Source organism: Salvelinus sp. IW2-2015, unplaced genomic scaffold, assembly GCF_002910315.2.
Source record: "Salvelinus sp. IW2-2015 unplaced genomic scaffold, ASM291031v2 Un_scaffold1460, whole genome shotgun sequence".
Classification (NCBI taxonomy): domain Eukaryota; kingdom Metazoa; phylum Chordata; class Actinopteri; order Salmoniformes; family Salmonidae; genus Salvelinus; species Salvelinus sp. IW2-2015.
In genome coordinates, this window is record NW_019942921.1 from 166391 (window position 1) to 170924 (window position 4534).

The following is a 4534-nucleotide window of genomic DNA, read 5'->3' on the forward strand; positions in this document are numbered from 1 at the left end:
ACCGAGAGAGATGAGTGACAGTACTATTAAATATGAGATGAGTAATGTAGGGTAGGTAAACATAAATGGCATAGTTTAAAGTGGCTAGTGATACATGTATTACATTAAAGATGGCAAGCCTCAGTAGATGATATAGAGTACAACGTATATACATATACAATATGAGATGAGTTAATGTAGGGTATGTAAACATTATTTTTAATGGCATTGGTTAAAGTGGCTAGTGGTACATTTACATAATTTCATAATTCCCAATTAATTAAAGTGGCGGAGTGAGGTCAGTCAGTTGGCAAGCGCCAACTAAATGTTAGTGGTGGCTGTTTAACAGTCTGATGGCCTTGGAGATAGAGCTGTTTTTCAGTCTCTCGGTCCCGCTTTGAATGCACCTGTACTGACCTCGCCTTTCTGGGATGATCGCGGGTGAAACAGGCATGGCTTGGGTGGTTCGTGTGCTTGATGATCTTTTATGGCCTCCTGTGGACATCGGGTGGTGGCTAGGTGTCCTGGAGCGGGTAGTTGCCCACGTGAATGCGGTGCAGAACCTCACTACCCCCTGGAGAGCTCTTTACGGTTGTGGGCGGAGCAGCTTGCTCGTACCAGGCGGTGAACAAGCCCGCAGGTGCCTCCGATTGGCATCTGGTAAAGTTTGTGAGTGCTTTTGTGGAGAAGCCGAATTTCTTCAGCCTCCTGAGGTTTGAAGAGGCGCTGCGCGCTTCTCAACAACGTCTGTTGTGGGTGGACCAATTCAGTTTGTCCGTGATGTGTACACCGAGAATCTAAAAACTGAGTGTGAGGTTATTTCCTGACACCACGACTCCGAGGGCCCTCACCTCCTCCCTGTAGCCGCTCGTGTTGTGGTAATCAAGCCTACCCACTGTAGTGTCTCGCAAACTGATATTGAGTTGGAGGCGTGCATGGCCACGCAGTCGTGGGTGAACAGGGAGTACACGGAGAGGGCTCAAGACGCACCTTGGCGGGGCCCGGTGTCTGAGATCAGCGTGGTGGAGATGTTTGTTACAGTATCACCACTGGGGGGCGGCCCGTCAGGAAGTCAGGACCCCAGTTGCACAGGGCGGGGTCGAAGACCCAGGGTCTCGAGCTTGATGACGAGTTTGGAGGGTATTATGGTGTAAATGCTGAGCTGTAGTCGAGTTGACAGATTTCAGTCACATAGGTATTCCTCTTGTCCAGATGGGTTAGGGCAGTGTGCAGTGTGGTTGCGATTGCGTCGTCTGTGGACTTATTGGGTCGGTAAGCAAATTGGAGTGGGTCTAGGGTGTCAGGTAGGGTGGAGGTGATATGGTCCTTSACTAGTCTCTCAAAGCACTTCATGATGACGGAAGTGAGTGCTACGGGGCGGTAGTCGTTTAGCTCAGTTACCTTAGCTTTCTTTAGATGTTTTAATATTTGGGACATGGCTACGGTATGCTAGAGTCTCAAGGGTGAGGAGGTGCAGTTTCACACAGATGGCATCAGATGGCAATCCTCGAAAGGACAAAACTGTTGTGCATATTTATGTATAATTTGTGCTTAGTTTAGGTTTAGGGTTCGGTTAAGGGTTATGGTGAGTGTGGTTAAAATTGCATTTGTGTTGAGAAAGCGCCACATTGACCAAGGCAAGGGTACTGTGGTTACTGTGGGAGGAGAGGGCATGCTATGATAATCTCAGTGGAAACCTTAGATGAGATGCATTGGTTATCTATCTGTTCTAGTAATTACAGCTATGCTGGGCGATATATCATGAACCGGTATGGATTTTTACAATATAACAATATTTTGATACAGATCTAAATTAAAAGTTCAATTAAATGGACTACTTCACTGTCAGTTTTGACCTAGTTTGGTTGAGTGTATAACCATCAGAAGGGAGAAAACCCAATACAGGSACTTAGAATTCATTTGTTGCCATGCTAGTTTCATGCACTAGTCACAAAACATATTTAAAACTTMTKTTATTCAGAAACATAAAATACTGTCAAATACCATCATACCACCATTAATATTGTGATATGATACAGTATCCTAGCCATATTGCCCAGCCCTGGGTACAGGATGTCAYTGACAAACATCTCAATGCTCTGTAAGTCATACGAATGAATCAAAACATTTGGAACTAAAGTTTATTTAATGTCCCGAGGTATTGTCGTTGTTCTCAATGCACTTGATGACCTCAATGACCTATAGGCGACAGCTCCCGATTGGCCTAGAATGGATTAACACAGATCTGGCATCTGTGCGGACTCGCGGTGATGGACGGATCCCTGTGGAGCATTATTATAAGAGGGTCACATGATGAGGAACGGGACGGAGCACAGTGGCACCCCTTCCAGCACACACAGTGGGATTGCTTGCTTTTCTATGGATGTCAGTGAGGACCTCTGAAGACAAACAGAGCAGAATGAAACATCATTCATATCAAAGGGGCCAGAAGAAACACAACTACRGAGGGGCTTGAGATTGTTGTGAATGTATACATTAAACCTGCGCATGCATGTACATATTTAGGGAATGTATTTGAATTGGGCCTTGTCAATTGGCATTAAATTGTACATTTATATAATAGTAAATTGTATTGCACTGAAATCAGGAGTCGACTGTCTTATAGCAGACCACAGGGTTTTCTGCCTTCCTGTGTATTTGAGAGTATGTGTTTATGCATCAGGAACCAGGTACACCTCAGCAAGCCATGGCTTGAATACAAAAAAGAATGTGGAAGTGTGAGTTAGCGTGTGCATTCTTTTCTTAATGCCCTGCGGTACGGTTTTAAAATACACCCTGTCTGCTAGGTAGGAGACGTGCTAAGCAAGTCCATGTGCAACAGCAGCAACTGAAAGGTTTCTGACTATACATATACCATCATTTGGTTATGTTGAAATGCTCTTGTTTTTAACAAAATCATGCTATTAGGTGAGGTACAAAAGAGGTAATTATCACATAGTCTAATTTTACTCTTACATAATAGTTCATTAAATATGAATACCTACATGTCATTGATTGTTTATAAAGGCTGGGGGTGCTAAAAGAGAGAGGMAAGAAAGAGGTGGAGAGAAGAGATAATACAACACGCTAAATGAAAGAGAGAAACTTCAAACCATTAAAACCACTTCACCCACAGCAGTTAGGACAGCAGCACAACATATGGATTTGTGGGGAGGAGGGATCTTTCTCCAGAGACCTTTCAAGGGGACGTCAGGATTGGTTGACTGTAGTCATAATGACGAGAAGCTCAGGTCTCCCATTGGTCATTTGAGAGTGGCAGTCATTTTAAATGCCGTGGATGGATTAGTGTCACTTAAACGTGTCACATAAACAAGTGCATGGATACAAGCCACCTGCAGCTTGCCTGCCGGAACCAACACTTACTGTAAATAGAGTAGGACCTGTGATGTCATAATATAAACACACCTATGACATAAAGGCAAGGATTGCTCTTTATTTAGGGTGATACATGTGATTAATGGCCTGGACAAAACCTTCATTAAAATCTAACAACAAATGATGCGAARGGGTTGGTTCACACGTCAAGCAGTTCAGCTGACGATAACGATGTTTGCCCGGGGAAACCGGACATATATGCATGAAATGAGAGAGAGCAAGAAGAACAAGAACATGCAGTGATGTGAGGGCGTTGAAAGTGAGACATTGATTTAGACATCATGGGTCTGGGTCAGGGACATGTTGGCTGTTGCCGTTTTGGTACTGAGTCTTCAGAGGAGATACTATCAGGCCTCCAGGATTATAAGGGATCTTTAAACTATGCCATCTATTTTACAAATTGTCTCCCAATTACTATTGAATTACTGTAGTGACAGCGGGGAAAACATTTCAATGTATGTTTTATTTTTAAATACATAGGAAAAATTATACTTTTCTCCCTCTACAGGAATATTCTAAAATGTGTGGGTACATATTATTACATTTTTGTAGGGGGTGGATCAGCTTTAATATTGCAAATAGACTGTGTCTTCTATCAATGTCATTATGGTGGCTCAACAATGTASTAGTTTGATTGGTACAAGTTTGCTCTTGTAACGAACGGCAGATTGTGATTCAAGCGATCAGGACAGTACATACATACAACACTTCTCTTTCCCTGCAGGGCAGGGGGAGAGAAAAATCTGTTAATCGATGCAGAAAAGCCACAACTTCCTCATCGATTAGCCTCATTGACCCCTTGTACAGTCAATATCTAATGAGGTTGACACGAGCAGCACTGCAGATATTACGATGAGCGAGATGCAAGACTTCGCTCTCACACAGTCACACACAGTATCTGTGCATGTGCACGGGTTCGCTTTACGCTGTTACAGTGTGMTAGGTACGGCCCAAAACAGCTGAGAAGTTTAGCCTTGTGCTTCAATGCTCTTTGTTGTTGCGGAAATTGACCCACTATGCTGTTTACTTTGTGCATCTACGTCATATCGCTGAATCTACCTTTAAGACCTTGGTCATCAATAAGATAATTACCCCTCTAACACAGCAGGTTGGCAGTGTGAGTTAACCCTCTAACACAGCAGGTTGGCAGTGTGAGTTA